The sequence below is a fragment of the Diabrotica virgifera genome, chromosome 6 (assembly GCF_917563875.1).
Source record: "Diabrotica virgifera virgifera chromosome 6, PGI_DIABVI_V3a".
Lineage (NCBI taxonomy): Eukaryota > Metazoa > Arthropoda > Insecta > Coleoptera > Chrysomelidae > Diabrotica > Diabrotica virgifera.
Genome location: NC_065448.1, coordinates 35364149 through 35380324, shown reverse-complemented (window position 1 = coordinate 35380324; position 16176 = coordinate 35364149). Strand labels below are relative to the sequence as shown.

At 33.2% G+C, this 16176-nt stretch overlaps 1 protein-coding gene across 1 annotated transcript in view; it reads left to right on the top strand.

Annotated features, from left to right (window-relative positions):
* Positions 1-214: 214 nt before the first annotated feature.
* The window catches only part of LOC114325301 (uncharacterized), a 91418-nt gene continuing 75456 nt past the window's right edge, over positions 215-16176 (top strand). The window contains exon 1 of the mRNA XM_028273328.2: positions 215-483. The gene's annotated coding sequence lies outside the window, so the exon portion shown is untranslated. The remainder of the gene's footprint in view (positions 484-16176) is intronic.

Genomic DNA, 16176 nt, shown 5'->3' with positions numbered 1-16176 from the left:
AGGAAGAAAGGTTAGTCTTTTCGTATTTAGTTTACTTTAAGCAGTATACTCCTTTCCAACATCAACAATTGTTGTGCATGGTGGCGACTGAGTAAAGCATTATATTTGCCTTTTATTTAATCACCAACGAATAAATGTTTTTAGTGCTTTATTGCCTCGCCTATTTATATTTGTATTTTATTATGAAGTATTGTTCAGAACTAACAAGTCAGTCAAAGGTTTGCCATTTTCCAGTGAACGCCGCTGAAAGAATCGATTGCTTGGTTGTAAAAAACGCGTTAAGATTGCCGGGAGTCCCTGGTGTATTCATGCGTAGCTGTGAACAACAACATGTTAGCGAGGCGGCGGCAGTTTAACTGTCGATTCCGAATTTGCTGCCGGTGTGGTCAGGCGTCGCCGGCTTATTTTTTAAAAAACCAGCGGAAAATGTGCTATATCTCTAAAGGGGTGAAAATAGTGAACGTTTATCTAGGAAATTTATAGGTAAGAATTAAGAATTATTTTGTTTAATCATTTATTAGATTATTTCTATTTTGTAATATTGAACAAACTTTTGTAGTCTAGGCGGGATCTGTTTTGAATTTGACAATTTCCATATGAGTCTATTTTTTGCAGGAATCACTTCAGGGTGTATCTTGTATCAATAATCACGAAACACGCCAGTCAAAAACTTTGTGCTTAATTTTTTATTTAACAAAATCTGAAAAAAAAATCGAAAGTTTTTACTTTTCCGCCCATAACTCGAGAGATATTGCTCATCTCAAATAAAAAAGAAGTGCAAAAAATGGAGTTCTCCCTTTAAAATTTTTTGACCCCTTGCAGTTTTCATATTCCGCCTAGGAAAACTTATTCTTATTCTTCGTCTAACCATTTAAGTCCACATCTGAACATAAGTCTCTTCAAGTCTTCCTTTCCATTGTTTTTTATTTTACGCTACTTGTAGCCAATTTTTCCCGGCAGTCCATTTCAGGTCATCTGTTTATCTCATAGGAGCTTTGCCTCTGGGTCTTTTGTGTTGATATGGTCTCCAGGTTAGAATTGTTCTGTGTCATTTATTTAGATTGCTCCTATTAGCTACATGTCCATAGCGTATTCCCATTTCAATTTTAATGATTTTTGTACCGCATCGGTGACTTTGGTTTTCTGTCTGATCCATGTGTTTGTTTTCCTGTCCTTAAGTGATATGCCTAGCATTACTCTCTCCATCGCGTGTTGAGTGACTGAGTATATTCATATTCTTTTTTGTGATTGTCCATGTTTGTGCCCCATATGTTAATTTTGGAATAATGCATGCATCAAAAACTTTAGATCTAAGGTGTAGTTGAATTTGTTGATTTCTGAGTATATACTTCAGTTTGCCGAATGCTGCCCATGGTAACTTTCTTCTTCTTTTTATTTCTTCCGTTTGAACTTTCCTATTTAGTATCATTTTTTGCCCTAAGTAAGTATATGTATATATTCTTCAACTGCAACTTCAATTATAATCGTTTTAATAGGTTTTGCATAAAAATTTAGCAATCCAGAGTCCGCAAAAAAATTGGAAATTGTCAAAATTATGCTGGGTCCATAAGTGCAATTAGCACTTTAAATAAGTCGAAATTACTTTTTGCTCTGCGCGCGAAGGGGCTACCCCTACCACTATAATTTTCAAAAACTCCCAAGGCTCTCCTAGTTGACCGATTTCAATTTTTCAAAGTGCGTTTGGAAGCTTAAACCTTTATTTGTATGTAAAAAAATAAATTTTCAACTATTTAAAGTTCTTTGGGCCCAGCACAATTTTGCAAAAATTAATATGTAAAATTTTATAAAGTTATTTTTACATATCGAATAATAAACTAAGCTGATCGTGTTTTGAAATAACTATTTTGAGTGGTGTCAAAAATTATTGAATAAAAACAACTTTTTTTAATTAAAATAATCAATGTATTTTCAGTTTCTTGAGCCAGCAAATTTATAAATTCGTTTTGTAATTCTGGGCTCAAGTAATTTGTTTTTAAGTTATTCTTTTTATCGATTAATTTAGCTAAAACATGATCATATTTAGCTACATAGTAAAATACCCACCGACAAAAAATTACTTTTTTGGAATTTACTTTCATCTAAACTACCAACATGTCCACGAAACTCTAAATTGCACCCGGAAAGAGTAAGAGTTAGGTCAATTACCTGCTTCATTACTTCCTTCCAAATTCCCTATTTTCATGCTTATTAGGAAAATATGTTTTGGTCGCCAATTTAAAAAAAGTAAGTATTAAGCTTGAAGGCTTTAGGGGCCCCTCCTAACGTCGGGGCCCCCCGCCTTGCGGGCCCTGCGGGTCTGTCAGCTACGCCACTGATTGACACGATGTGCATCCATCCTGTAGTGAATCCAGAAAAAAGTGGACTAATGGAATTAAAGGACTTATGCAACTTTTAATGCCAATTGGTCGAAAAACTTGTAGATAAGACAATTATTATATTATTTTTATGTTTTTTTTCATCAACTTCTTTCATTTATTTTGATTATTTTTTTTATAGCTGGCCATTTTATCTTCGATTTATTTTTCTTTTGTTTCTCAGCTTTCTTCATTTTTCATCAATTCTTTTGTCTTGTTATTTCTTATACTTTTTTTGATTAAACCATTTTTTGATCAATATTTTTCTACTTTCATAGTATATGCATCCGTTTTGATTTGTTTTTTAATTTAAATATTAGATACCTATTATTGATCCCTCTTTTTAAATACTCGCTCTTAATCATTTCCATTTTCATTATATCCGCTATTTTCTTGACTGCGTCATTTCCGTTGAATATAACGAATTGCTTATTTTGGTGTACTATTTATATACAGTGTGAGTCATAAGGAACTGTACATACTCCTACCTTGTATGGAGGCCTCTATGGAGAATAACAAGTGGCCATTTAAAGGTGTCTGCTCCCATTGTTCAATGATATACAGGGTGATTTGTAAATTTTGACTGAAAAGTTTTATTCTTTATAATAACTTTTGAACGGTGAGTTCGATCTGTCTCATATTTTGGTCAAACGTTACGCTATACTACCTAATCTACTGATTTATTCAAACTAGAAAAAAATCAGGTTCGGTTTAAAAAAAAATTGTTTCTTTTGTTTCTATTCTATTGTTCAACTGTTTCTTATATGAGCTGTTTTATATTAAATCTATTATCAGTATATGATTGTCCGGAACGAAAACCAGTCTGTTCTTCTGAAGTCTGCAGCTATTCCTCATACCCAGACAGACATCTATAGCAGTGTTCGCGCAGTACAAATCGAACGTATTCAGAGTAAGTTCGGGATTAGTTTCCAATGCGCAGGCGTCAACGTAAACTTATCCTGGACATGCTCAGGATTTTTCGCTCCGCGAACAAATTTCAGATTCGTAATGTAATGACGGGTTGCATACATTAAGCTTAGAGAAGGAAGCCTTTTGCTGCCCCTTTCTTATTTCGAAATCAATGTCAAAAAAATGCAAATGCAACAAATTTGTATGTCAACAAAGAGAAAGAGAATAAAAGCAACAGGCAAAGAATTAACTTTCTATTCAATGCCTTTCTTAGAAGTTAGAAATTTGATTATCGTCTGTCTTTATGATTTCCACATTATTTCGATTATTTCATTCATAGGAGATTCTGACCAATAGAAAGCTACAGAAATCTAAATTAAACTGATAACTTTTTTGATAATTGCCCGTCGTCAAGCATATTACGTCAGATGCCCTTCGTTGCTACGAAAAAATACATTCAGTGACATTAATGACAAATGTTTTAAAAATTATAAAAGTGATGACTTTCAACCGTCAAATATTTATAACAACTGTGTGTTTAATTGTACTAATTTGTACTTACATAAATAAATTACAATAAAATTTTGGTTTTGAACAGTTTTATTCATGAGATAATCGCAACAAATTGCACTCGATCTCTAAAATTAATATAGAATTTTTGCCCTCGTGACACTTTGACATAATTGCACTCGCCTACGGCTCGTGAAATTAAAACTGTCAAAGTGTCACTCGGGAAAAATTCAATAATTTTAGAGCTCTTGTGCAATTACTACTGATAATTTGGTATTTCCACGCTGAAGTCCGGCTTACATTTTTGTAGAGAGTAAAAGATTGTTATGTATTACTTGGAAATGGCAGATGGCAGCTTGATATTTAGATATAAAAATTACCTTTAACTTCCTGGGGGTTGAACATTATCTGAAGGAAGGAATAATTTAGTAAAGCAATCATTTCCAATTTTGATATATATATATATATATATATATATATATATATATATATATATATATATATATATATATATATATATATATATATATATGTACTGAAATTTGATAGGTTGTGGCATTGGTTTATTACACCACAAAAATAATGAAATATAACAAGACACAAGAAATAGTTTCAGAATAAGTTTAATGTGTTGTTTATGTTTCATTATATTCAAGAGACTAATTTAACTCATAAATTAAACTGAAAAATAAACCACAAGAATATGTAGGTACTTATAAGCTCATCTAGATAAAAGAAATTAAGTAAAAACAGAGTACAATTTATTGTAATACATACTACCGTAATAAATAATTATCGAATATCGAATGAAAATAATACTAGAAAAGGTACCTACTTATTTATAAACACAGCTACTAATGGAAAACATTGACAAACACAACTAAAAAAGCTTTAATATAAAAAATATTAAAATTTTTTTGAAGAATATTTAAATGATACAACACTTAACATAATTTTAAAACTTTAAAAACCAGAATCTACATCTACAAGTTGTTTAACAAAACAATATTTAGGTTAAGAATTGGAAGGAGTAAGAACAGAATGTCAAGAAATTCTTCCCAAATATTTTGTGCGCCTGTGCTACTTAAAATCCGAAACAAAATCCTCGAACGTCGAGAGCGTATCCCGGACACGTTCAGGATCTTTTTTCTGTACTGCGCGAACACCGAATTAAAAATCCGGAGGGTGTTCAGAGGGAAAGATTTGATCTCCGCGAACGCTCAATTTTGTAATGCGCAGGCGTTCTCCCGCTGGGTATACCCAGGATGCCCTGCGCGATCAAAGCTTATATAGTTAAGAGATGACTTCTTTGCAATAAAAATCTTTTAGCATTTTCACAAACTCCAATGAATATTGCCAAATATTAGGGTGGACTCTTTTGAGAGGCCAAACAACATACAAGTATGTGCATATCGACGTCTCTTAGGGCTTTTTTTAAATTTTCTTTATAGAAAATCTGGGTATTATTTGAATAATCTTCTTTTTCTTAAGGTTCCATCTTCTATCGAAGGTTGAAGGTTGGATATCAACATAGCAATTCTTATTTTACTTACAGTAGCTCTAAATAGTTGGTTAGAGCTCAGACTAAACCATTCTCTTAGATTTCATGACCAGAAGGTTCGTCTTCTTCTTACATTATGTTACCTTTTATTTTACTCTCTATAATCAAACGCAGTAGACTATAACACGGACCTCGTACTATATGACCCAAATATTCAAGCTACCGCCTTTTAATAGTCTGTCTAATTTCTTCCCTCTTATTACCACTATCAAGGGCTTCAATATTGCTAATCTTGTCTTCCCATGATATTCGTAGCATTCTTCGATAACACCAACGCTCAAAAGCTTCCAATTTCTTAATCTCTAATTACTTCAATGTCCAGGCCTTAAATCCGTAGCGCAAAGTTGTAAAAACGTAGCAGCGCAACAACCTTATCCTTAAGGCGCGTTTTCACGGTAAATTTTGGATGATCATCCCGGATGAATCGTCCAAAGTGATTGCGACGATGAAAGTAATTATCGTTTACATGGATCACCAAGACTGAATTAGTCTGTTCAATTACAAATGGCGCCGACTGAAGTTGTACGTGCTGGAACTGGCATAATAAGTGAATGTCTTTTAAATGAACTTAGACATGTAGTTGAAAAACAGAATATTATAAAAAAAGGACGTTGGTGGGTAAGGCCGTGGATAAATCGACGCTACAAAATAAGAGCGTCAACGTGTTTGTTAAAGGAATGGTCTTCAAAAGATCAAGACATGATAAAAACCATCTAAAACGTACAAACACAACAACTACGCACTTTAAACGCGACAATAAACATCCATGTGGACCTGTTGCCGCCTTTTAGTCCAGAAAGCCACTGCGCATCCGTTAGGAAAAATATTCTAATTCGGATTTTTTGCACAATCTTACTCAAAAAGGACCCCTTTTAACAAATTTGCATGTTGCCAGGACCAAAAGTTGGTCAATAATTTTTTAAACGTTTTTTTTTGTTTTTTTCCTAAAATTATTTTTTTTGCATTGAACAAAATTTTTTTAGGTTTTTTGTATCATTCCACACAGAAAAGGTCTTTAGTGACTTTTCTCTAAAGTTGATAGTTTTTGACATACAAGCGATTAAAAATTGAAAAATTGCGAAATCGGCCATTTTTAACCCTCAAAAACTATGTGAAAAACTGAAAATTTGAATGTTGCCAAGGTAAGTAGATATTCTTTAAACATCGATTGATGAAATCCCGAAGAGGTTTTTGCAATACAATATCAAAAACCCCTCTGTTTTTTAATTGCCAATCAAGCGTGCGCAACACTATTTTCCACCGTTGCATGTGCATACAGTATGGTGCAAATGAAAGGAATAAATTCGATATTTCGTAAACCGGTGACTTTAAGGAAAAATCCCAAAACAGGTCGGTTTTTATTTTTAAGTTATGATATTGTGGCATATATACTAGTGACGTCATCCATCGGGGCGTGATGACGTAATCGATGATTTTTTTTTAATGAGAATACGGGTCGTCTGCTAGCTAATTTGAAAGGTTCTTCAATTCTCTATTCAGTAATATAAACATGTACATAATTATTTATACAGGGTGTCCAAAAAATTTTTATTAATTAAATCATTTGGCAAATTGACAAAAAAATTAAATTATTGGACACCCTGTACAAATATTATGTAAATGTTTATACTACTGAATACAGAATTGATAAGCCTTTCAAATGAGCTAGCACACGACTCCTATTCTTATTTAAAAAAATCATTCGATTACGTCATGACGCCCAGTTGGATGACGTCACTAGTATACCGTATATGTCACAATATAATTACTTAAAAATAAAAATCGACCTGTTTCGGGATTTTTCCTTAAAGTCGCCGGTTTACGAAATAACGAATTTATTCCTTTCATTTGCACCATACTGCATACACATGCAACGGTGGAAAATAGTGTCGCGCACGCTTGATTGGCAATTAAAAAACAAAGGGGTTTTTGATATTGTATTGAAAAAAACTCTTCGGGATTTCATCAATCGATGTTTAAAGAATATCTACCTACCTTGGCAACATTCAAATTTTCAGTTTTTCACATAGTTTTTGAGGGTTAAAAATGGCCGATTTAGCAATTTTTCAATTTTTAATCGCTTATATGTCAAAAACTATCAACTTTAGAGAAAAGTCACTGAAGACCTTTTTTGTTTGGAATGATCCAAAACATCTAAAAAAAATTTGTTCCATGCAAAAAAAATAATTTTAGGAAAAAAACAAAAAAAAAACGTTTAAAAAATTTTTGACCAACTTTTGGTCCTGGCAACATGCAAATTTGTTAAAAGGGGTCCTTTTTGAGTAAGATTGTGCAAAAAATCCGAATTAGAATATTTTTCCTAGCGGATGCGCAGTGGCTTTCTGGACTATTTCACTAGTCACTGGTCACTGCCGATGAATCACAGCAATAAAAGCATGTTTACTGGTTCACTTTGGATGGTTCATCCACGATGCATCCTCTAAAGTGAGCAAAAGTAGAACTCGCTTCAACTTCGTTCAATATTCATTTTTAATGATCATTTTCGATGATTAATGGTTTACACGATTCATTTATTTTTCACTTTGGATGATTCATCCGGGATGATCATCCAAAGTGTACCGTGAAAACACACCTTAAGATCCATTCTTAGGTCTCTACTTCTTAGGTATTCTACTACATAATAGATGTTTCATTTTCACAAATTTGGCCCTCACTATTTTTATATTGCTTTTAATCTCTTTGTTTGTTCTTCGGTTTGACTAAAAAATGTTCCTAGATATTTGTCTACCCTTTATATTTCGATATTATTAATATCCAAATGTCCGTACTAAAATAACTTTACTAATAATATATTTATGTAGGTAGTAAATATTATTTACTTTTACAGTTTTACTTACTTTCAACATTATGAGCAGAAGAAATTAATCGGTTTAAAAAAATTTTGAAATATACTTAAAAATACACTATTAAAATTTTTCTAGTGGTTTGCAAAAATAGTTTGTGTTGATTTACAAGTGTTCGAAGTAGGATGAATAATATTTGATAAATAGCCAAGGTGTTGATAAAAAGTAATTGCTATCGGTAATTTCCTTCGGATTTTATGAGATTTGTTTTCTTTTATATTTTAACGAGGACGTGAATTTAATTATAATTTAAATTGGATTTTAGATTGTTCAAAGTAGGTACTAAAAACCATTTTTAGCACACATTTTTTTTCAAATCTGTTCAGTTTTCTTTTAATTGTATAGATTTTTTGTATATCTGTAATTTAACGTACCTATACATTTATACAGGGTGTCCAGAAACTCTACCGACAAATGAAGATAGGAGATTCCTCAGATAATTTTAAGATATTTTAACCCAATTCACCTAGTCCGAAAATGCTTCCTAAAGGAGCTAGAGCTCTTTGAAGATGGCGTCTTCTAAGTAGTTTTTCTTAAATAACTCCAGAACGCTTCTATTGAGAAAAACTAAAATTGGTACACGTATTTATCTTCCAGAGATAAATCGACTCCATGCATTGCGAATTTCTAGTACCGGTCATAGGCGTCCGTTTTGGGTAGGGCAACAAATATTTTATCGCATAACTTTTTTATCTTTAATTTTTAAGAATTTTTTACCCTGGATTATTAAATTGTGAGATATTCTACAACTAAAAGGTACTCTTGTTTTAGGTCGATAAGATACACCGTTTTCTAAAAAAATCGATTTGAAAATTTTTCTTTTTTTGAATTTCCAAAAAAATTAAAAAAAAACTATTTAGAAATCTGAAAACTGGTACGTTTATTTATATTTCAGAGATGAATCGATTTCATTAACTGCGAATTTCTAGTACGGGTCATATGCGTCCGTTTTGGGTAGGTCAACGGTTATTTTATCGCATAACATTTTTGTCTTTCATTTTTAAGCATTTTTGACTCTAGATTATTAAGTTATGAGGTATTCTAGTACCAAAAGTTACTCTTGCTTTAAGTTGATAGAATACACCGTTTTTTTTTTAATTTTTTTAAATTTTTATTCAAATTCAAAAAACGAAAAATTTTCAATTCGATTTTTCTAGAAGACCGTGTGTCCTACGGACTTAAACCAAGAGTACCTTTTAGTACTAGAATATCTCACAATTGAATAATCCAGTGTCAAAAATGCTTAAAAGTTAAAGACAAAAAAGTTATGTGATAAAATAACCGTTGCCCTACCCAAAACGGACGCCTATGATCGGTACTAGAAATTGGCAATGAATGGAATCGATTTATCTCTGGAAGATAAATATACTTACCGATTTTCGTTTTTCTAAATTGAAGCGTTCTGGAGGTATTTAAGAAAAACTAATTACAAGAAGCCATCTTCAAAGAGCTCCAGCTCCTTTAGGAAGCATTTTCGGACTAGGCGAATTGAGCTAAATTGTCTTTTATCTGAAGAATCTCCTGTCTACGTTTGTCGGTAGAGTTTCTGGACACCCTGTATACATACAGTATGGAACCAAAATTGATAGGAATACATTAATTATATTGTATACCGTTAAGTTTAAGAAAAAAGTTTGAAAAATAAATTTTACTTTATTTTCCCCCACGTCATCTGAATTGTCCTGATGAGTCAACCGATGTTTTTTTTCAATTACAGTGTTTTACTTACCATGCAATAGATCATTTGAAAGGAATTTTCAGTTTTAAGAAGTAAGTTAAGAAGTAAGGCAAATTCCAGTTATGAAGCTACCGGTTATCAGAAGAACAGAGGGTTCTAAAAGTCCCCGGAATGGATCAGGCTACCCAAGACGACGACCATTGCATACAGGGGTGGCCAAAGCCAAACTGTGGCTCGCGAACCACATGTAGCTGTATGAAAGATTATTTGTGGCTCCCAATAAATGTACCTGAATTACCTACTTTTAATTTTTGTGTTAAAATGCAAAATGTCTTAAACTACTGATAACAAATATAAAAGACTAGTTGTAACATCAGAACTTAGACACCGAGACCCCTTATCACCGTTGCTATTCAATTTGGCCTTTGAATATGTAATAAGTAAAATATCATCTGAGCTGACAGGGGGATTTGCGAATGGAGAATCAAAACTACATATTGTTGGCCTTTGGTGATGAAGATTTGGGAATGAAGAGAAGACAAAATACATGCTAATAAACAAAAATCCAAGACCAAAAGTTAGGCAGAACATAACTATTAATGATCACAACTTCGAAGTAGTAAAAGAGTTTAAATATCTAGGGGCGGTAATCACAGATGCCAACCACATATAAAAAGAGGTCTCAGCATGGATAGCCGCGTGGAATAGAGCCTTATGCTCCCTATCATCATTATTAAGATTTAAGCTGCTAAAAAGACAATCTAAATTAAGACTGTGTACATGCCAAGTATTCGCCCAATTGCTACATATGGAAGTGAAATAAGCGGGAAATAATTATGCTGCTGCTTATTGAAAGGAAAGTTCTCGGAATGATATTTGTCTCTCAAAGAGTTCAATTGACAGGAGAGTGGAGAAGGCGCCGCAAAGCTCAGTTGGTGACTCTGTAAGGTACTGAAAACATCATAAAAGCTAAGATAAGATGGGCAGGTTATGTGGTAAGATCAGAGGAAAAAGAGTGTTAAATACAGTGTTTTCTGAGAGACGGTAGAAGATCAGTAGGTCGTCCCAAAAAAGATGGAAGGATGATGAATAATCGAAGAATCCTGAATTAGTAAAGGCTGCTTGTAGAATTTGCATATTTGAAACAACGATGTCAACCATTTTACTTCACTTTAAAATTCGTAAATCCAAACAATAGGGCTTTTCATCGAGTTTCATTTGTTTCGAGCTTCTGTCATATGTTGCATAATCTGTGTATAATATTAATATAGAGTTACCGTGTTACTTTACTCGAGCTTCTGTCATAATATGTTGTATAATCTGTAGGTTATGTGGTAAGATCAGAGGAAAAAGAGTGTTAAATACAGTGTTTTCTGAGAGACGGTAGAAGATCAGTAGGTCGTCCCAAAAAAGATGGAAGGATGATGAATAATCGAAGAATCCTGAATTAGTAAAGGCTGCTTGTAGAATTTGCATATTTGAAACAACGATGTCAACCATTTTACTTCACTTTAAAATTCGTAAATCCAAACAATAGGGCTTTTCATCGAGTGTCATTTGTTTCGAGCTTCTGTCATAATATGTTGTATAATCTGTATATAATATTAATATACACAGATTATACGACATGTGACAGAAGCTCGAAACAAATGACTGTGAATGAAAAGCCCTATGGGAGAAAAATTTAATACCTTAACATGCGAAGAATAATTCTGTCTCAGGGGAGTTGGTGGACCGTCAATTCAAAGAAAGTATTTGGTTGACAAGGACACTTATGAGAGTGATATCGGTCACAAAAGTAGAAAAGACATCAGGGATCTTGCTACTTAATCCTTTAATGAAAACGTTTCGTGTGTGAATATATACGCATTATTAGTTCAATCTAAAATGGAACCATGAACTTGTTTTTGTGATATCTTTTCTCAAGATCTCACTTATTTATTTTTCTCTTAATGTAGTTTTGCACGTAATCCTATTTCGTATATTATGTATTTAAGCTGTTCTTGCGGTCTTGCCCCATTAATTAATTCTTAGAGTATTTTTTCATAACGATTATTTAGGCGTACACATTACTGGTTTATATGACTCACGCGATCAATTAAAGGGACCAACAACTCTTCTGACTAATTAAAATCAAGGACATGCCAATTTGTGCTGTAGTGTTAAAAGAGTTTCTAATAAAGCACTTTCGTTTCCTTAATATTGAAAATAACGATTTCGTTGTTTTATGGGAATGTTTAAAGTCACTTGATTGTTACTTTATTCGTAAAGTGTTAATATACGTACAAAAAAAATACCGTAAATTTATATAGCATTGCACGGAATTTATAAAGAAAAATACTTTTTTCGGCTATTAGAGGGGGGCTCCGAAATCTTCAAAAGAAATCTCAGTCCAGGACGCTGCCTGACTGACCTTATTATATTATAGTACCTACCACTGGCGAAGCGTCCATGTAACCACTGTTACCATTGGTAACAGTTAAAAACCTTGCAAATAAATATTTTGACGATGAATAATTCCATTTACCAATATTTTTACCAATAGAAAAAAATATATTATTATATTATGTGTTAATAGTACCTACCTAGTTCAGTGAATAGCCAACTACTCGTAGACACACGAAAATATTGGCGAGTTTGTGTGACTCAGTTGCACTTTATTATTCTCCGTTACCAGTCTCATTTGTGGTGACAATAGTTATATCCTCGCTATCGCTCGGGACCGGCTAGTGTCTAAAAATTTTGAAGGAGCGACGGCACACAACGGCATAAGCCCGCTGTGTATATCAGTAGCCCTGTTACCAGATTTAAAATTGGTTACAGTACCTATAAAAAGTGTGCGTGCAGTTAACCATGGATGAGTGTCGCTGCCCGCTGCGTAATCGATCAACTACTTGAAAAGTAATTCTACTTGTACAATTTTGAAGAAAAAAACGAGATTATTGAAAATGAAAGACCTATTTTAAACAATTTAAAAAAGGAATCAAAAAAGATTTTAAAGCAAATATTGCTAAACATAATAAGTTTGTTAAAAAAAATAGATAGGTATATCCTTAGAACACTTATACCTAATAGATGTCGTATGTTTTTTGGCCAAACAAGAATTAGCGTTTCGTGGTCATTTTGAGGGCGACGACTCTGAAAATAGAGAAAATTACAGGGAATTGTTAACATTAATTGCCAAAAAAATCAAAATTTTGCCAACATCTAGAAACATCAACTGTTTTTTCGAAAGTTTCAAGTGATATACAAAATGATATTACTGAAGCTATATTATACAGGGTGTTTCATTAATAATTGTCCATATAGTAACTGGAGAAACCTTAGCACAAAATACGAAGATTTAACCTAAAACACCTAAATAAAATGTGATTTCTTACTGAGTTACAGGGTGTTTTATCTAAAAATTTAAAAACTATATTTGCTCAGCATTTTAAAAACATTCAACGTATCCTTTTCATACTTGGCAGAAAGTGCGATCACTAGACACCCTATTAAATTACGATAAACAAACGTTTCTAACTACTACCAGAGGCGTACGACAGGGTATGGTGAATGGTTGACCCTTCTCAAATTCTACGCCACTGGAGGAATTACTATTTTAGTGCCATTTTTAGATTTTACAATACTTTATACGTAAATAATATACTCTTCATTGGTAACGATAAAGTCATTAGTTTTCGAGATATTTGAAGTTAAATATGAAACCGCACAGTTATTTTGATTAATTTATGATATGATAAATATGATTAAAATTTAAAAATTATTTGAACCCAGTACTTTAAAACTATTTGGCGTATCCTTATCATACGTGGCAGAAAGTGTAGGTACTGTACACCCTTCTAAATTAAGATAAATAGACGTTTTAGCTACTACCAGGGGCGTACGACAGGGGATAGTGGCTGGTTGACCCTTTCCAAATTCTACGCCACTGATGAAATTGCTATTTTAGTGTACATTTTTTATTTTGCAATACTTTTTATGTAAATAATACACTCTTCATTCGTAACGATAAAATGATTAGTTTTAGAGATATTTGAAATTAAAAATGAAGCGACACAATACATTAATCAAAATAACCGTGTCGTTTCATTTTTAACTTCAAAGATCTCGAAAACTAATGACTTTATCGTTACAAATGAAGAGTATATTATTTTCATAAAAAGTATTGAAGAATCCAAAAATTGAACTAAAATAGCAATTTCGCCAGTGGGGTAGAATTTGGGAAGGGTCAACCATTCACCATCCCCCGTCGTACGCCTCTGGTAATAGCCAGAAACTTTTGTATAACATAATTTAGTAGTGTGTACAGTACCTATACTTCCTGCCAAGTATGAAAAGGATACGTCGAATAGTTTTAAAATGCTGAGCAAAAATAGTTTTTAAATTTTTAGATAAAACACCCTGTAACTCAATAAGGAACCACATTTTATTTAAGTGTTTTACGTTAAATCTTCGTATTTTGTGTTAAGATTTCTCCAGTTACTATATGGACAATTATTAATGAAACACCCTGTATACATTTAGCCATATCTTCATTTTTTTTAAATAAGATTTTTTGCATCTGGTTTTGGTAACAAAAAGTCACGCGTCGCCACTGGTACCTACAGGGTTTTAAAAACCCTGGTAAATCAAATAATTTTAATGTTTCGATTTTTGTGATAATATGTATATTATTGTTACCTCCGATATATTGTAAAATTTTTCGAAAGAACGGTAAAAATGCTGATGTTTTTATCATTTCTTGAAAGAAAAATTTAAAACATGCTAGTTATGGTTCATTTTATTTCGAATTTAGTTGGGTTGTCAGCTCAGTCAACCATTTCAAGAGTAATAACAGGTTTTTCTGTTACTGGAAGTAACTCGAGAAGACCCGGTCAAGGTCGTAGAAGGGTTACAACTCCTAATCAGAACGGTTTTTGACATTTCATACACTGCGACAAAGGTATGTTACCAGTACTTCTCTACAAAATGAATCTTTGGATCGTTTTAACTTTAGAATCAGCGAAATTACGATTAGAAGAAGACTTGCCGGAAATGACCTACGCCCTAGAAGGGCACCAACTTGCCCATTATTGACCAGAGACCATAGAGGGCAAAGATTGCATTTTGCTCGTGAACATGTTGTTTGGCATAATGACGATTGGGGAAGAATATTGTTCATCGATCAATCCAGGTACTCTCTTTTTTCTGATGACAGGCGGAACAGAGCCTACAGAAGGTCTGGGGAACGCTACGTCCAGTCACGTGAATTACCAATGACAGCTACGTACGCCGTTGCTCCCGCTTGGCGGCGCTAGTGTAGTTGGGGGTCAACGTTTTGACAGTTATTTAAGCTTTTATGGTAGTTTTGATTTAATTATTGCGATTTAATAAATTAGGGCAGAAAAATACGGATCTTGAACTGTTTGTGAATTAAAAACGAATTGAGAAGAAATGCAAGAATTACTGGAAAAAAGTTATTCGCATGACAGAGAGGGAAAAAATTTAATCCTTTGTAAATTTACTATTGAACTAAGACCTTTTAACTCCAACGCTACAGATTGGGGTAAGAAATATGAAAAAATAAATGCCTGATGAGTCAGTCATCTCCTAAAATTGTTCTTTAAGATAATCCATGAAAGAATTTCCAAGCTGTATGAAAGTCAAATTTCGCCCAACCATTTCGTGTTCATAAATGCTGTTGGTAGGACAGAGGCTTTGGTTTCAATACAATTCTTATTCCAGAGATACAAAGATGTCAATTGCGACGTATACGCATGTCTGGTTGATTACAAGAAAGCGTTTGATAGAGTACAGTACGCCAAGATGATGCAAAAATACTAAAAGAAGCAGGAATTAACCACCAAGATCTGAAAATAATTAGAAATCTTTACCGGAATCAGACTGCAAACCTCAGAGTTGACGGTTAACACACCAAATATGTGAAAATCATGCGTGGAGGGAGGCAAGGCTGCATTTTGTCCCCCCTAATTTTCAATCTTTACTCGACTGAAAGAATATTTATCGAAGATTTGCACGAAACTGGAAAAGATATTCTACTAAACGGGTACAGGCTAAATAACATCAGGTATGCAGATGACACCATAGTGTTTGCGGACAATCTAGGAGACCTACAAGTCCTCATAAAAAAATCACGTATTACAGTCAACAATATGGACTCAATATAAACGTAAAGAAGACAAAGCCACAAAAGCTTATGATCATTAGCGAGAAAAAGATAACAGAATGTCAACTCTACTTCAACCAAACCCCTGTAAAAATAGTGAGGCAACTACT